General features: G+C 57.4%; 1 non-coding gene across 1 annotated transcript in view; it reads right to left on the minus strand.

Moving 5' to 3' along the window:
- Positions 1–1,375, minus strand: part of LOC124571503 — a 1,910-nt gene extending 535 nt beyond the window's left edge. Inside the window, exon 1 of the ribosomal RNA XR_006971893.1 lies at positions 1–1,375. This exon is cut by the window's left edge and continues 535 nt beyond it. This is a non-coding gene — a ribosomal RNA (small subunit ribosomal RNA).
- Between the last annotated feature and the right edge of the window lie 1,376 nt (positions 1,376–2,751).

Genomic DNA, 2,751 nt, shown 5'->3' on the forward strand with positions numbered 1-2,751 from the left:
ATGCACCACCACCCACCGAATCAAGAAAGAGCTATCAATCTGTCAATCCTTCCGGTGTCCGGGCCTGGTGAGGTTTCCCGTGTTGAGTCAAATTAAGCCGCAGGCTCCACTCCTGGTGGTGCCCTTCCGTCAATTCCTTTAAGTTTCAGCTTTGCAACCATACTTCCCCCGGAACCCAAAAGCTTTGGTTTCCCGGAGGCTGCCCGCCGAGTCATCGGAGGAACTGCGGCGGATCGCTGGCTGGCATCGTTTATGGTTAGAACTAGGGCGGTATCTGATCGCCTTCGAACCTCTAACTTTCGTTCTTGATTAATGAAAACATACTTGGCAAATGCTTTCGCTTCTGTTCGTCTTGCGACGATCCAAGAATTTCACCTCTAACGTCGCAATACGAATGCCCCCGCCTGTCCCTATTAATCATTACCTCGGGTTCCGAAAACCAACAAAATAGAACCGAGGTCCTATTCCATTATTCCATGCACACAGTATTCAGGCGGGCTTGCCTGCTTTAAGCACTCTAATTTGTTCAAAGTAAACGTGCCGGCCCACCGAGACACTCACTCAAGAGCACCCTGGTAGGATTGCAACGGGGTCCGCCTCGGGACGCACGAGCACGCACGAGGCGCGTCGCACGCCTTCAGCTCGCCCCACCGGCAGGACGTCCCACGATACATGCCAGTTAAACACCGACGGGCGGTGAACCAACAGCGTGGGACACAAATCCAACTACGAGCTTTTTAACCGCAACAACTTTAATATACGCTATTGGAGCTGGAATTACCGCGGCTGCTGGCACCAGACTTGCCCTCCAATAGATACTCGTTAAAGGATTTAAAGTGTACTCATTCCGATTACGGGGCCTCGGATGAGTCCCGTATCGTTATTTTTCGTCACTACCTCCCCGTGCCGGGAGTGGGTAATTTGCGCGCCTGCTGCCTTCCTTGGATGTGGTAGCCGTTTCTCAGGCTCCCTCTCCGGAATCGAACCCTGATTCCCCGTTACCCGTTACAACCATGGTAGGCGCAGAACCTACCATCGACAGTTGATAAGGCAGACATTTGAAAGATGCGTCGCCGGTACGAGGACCGTGCGATCAGCCCAAAGTTATTCAGAGTCACCAAGGCAAACGGACCGGACGAGCCGACCGATTGGTTTTGATCTAATAAAAGCGTCCCTTCCATCTCTGGTCGGGACTCTGTTTGCATGTATTAGCTCTAGAATTACCACAGTTATCCAAGTAACGTGGGTACGATCTAAGGAACCATAACTGATTTAATGAGCCATTCGCGGTTTCACCTTAATGCGGCTTGTACTGAGACATGCATGGCTTAATCTTTGAGACAAGCATATGACTACTGGCAGGATCAACCAGGGAGCTGCGTCAACTAGAGCTGAGCAGCCGGCCGCCCGGGAGTGTGTCCCGGGGGCCCGCGCGAACACGCAAGCGTCCGCTCAATTATTCTGCAAACAGGAGGAGGCTGAGCTCCCCTGCACAATACACCTCGAAACCCTCTCAGGTCCCGGCGGCGCGCAGCGCCGTCCTAAGTACTTGGTCGGGTTCGAGAGAGGCGCAATCGCCCGGAGTTTGGCGAGTAGACGCTTTAGGTGCGACCACCCGTGCTCCCAACTGAGCTTGCCGCTGCCGACAGAGGCCCGGGAGCGTGCTGTCGTGGCATTGCCGGCGGGAGACAACACGCGCCACCTACGGTGGCCGGCAGCTCCAACGCCAGCCCCACAGAAGGACAAAAGCCCCACTTGGGTGCCGAAGCGAACTCTCCCAGCACAGCGCACGCGCCAACACGTCCGCACAGCTGCGATACAATCCACCTGCGAGAACCGCAGAGGCGACCGAGCAGCAGACGGCGTCGCGGCGCCGAGCGCCGGGCGGCGGCGCATCCTCAGCGCACACAGTCCTCAATCGGACCAGCACACTGCAGATGTCCACCGCGCTTCGCACCGGGCCCGCGAGGACCTACTTTGGCCGCACGGCGCCGCGTGCAGGGTGCGCCGGCGCGCAGCTGCGCCGCCTGCCGCCTCCGTCGGCCGGCGCGCCTGCCACTGGCCGCCCCCACCAGCCGGCTGTAGCGCGTGCGCCCACGCACCGCGCGGCCAGCACGCCGGAAGGCCCCCCCTCACCGGCCGGGGACGGTCCCACCCAGCCACCGCCGCGTATCGCTTCACACCCACATGCCATTCACGTTCGTGGGCATGGTGGGTATCGCTGAAACAACCGGTTGGTAGCTCAACCGATCGTCGCCATCACTGATTCACCTCTAGCGAGAACAACCGCACCACAACGGTTTACCAGTTCTTCATTTGCGTAACGTCACCAGCAAACGTAGACGTCCATCGCCATTTGCAAATTCAACGATTGTTGCATGCCTGTGTCAGGTGTCACGACACACTATGTCTGCCCACATACACGCAACAACATGTGCACGCTTCGCGAACACGTGGAAGGTGGCCCCCGTACGTATGCGATGTCCATTGCGCGAACGACTGTCAACCGGCCTCTGTCGCATGTCGCAGATGTGGAACGCAGTGCACCATGCTATCACGGTGTGTGAGAAGAGACGACTACGTCTGACAACACGCGCCACTACATCAACAGACGGCTCATGCTGATCGCCATCCACGGCATACCATACTGCAATCCAGCTCTTATAGGGAGACGACACGTAGCTGAGTGCACAATATTTGGACCGTATGGTTCGCCGTTGTTGGCGCAGTCGTGGTACGGTCACACATGTA

The sequence above is a fragment of the Schistocerca americana genome, unplaced genomic scaffold (assembly GCF_021461395.2).
Source record: "Schistocerca americana isolate TAMUIC-IGC-003095 unplaced genomic scaffold, iqSchAmer2.1 HiC_scaffold_1715, whole genome shotgun sequence".
NCBI classification, from domain to species: domain Eukaryota; kingdom Metazoa; phylum Arthropoda; class Insecta; order Orthoptera; family Acrididae; genus Schistocerca; species Schistocerca americana.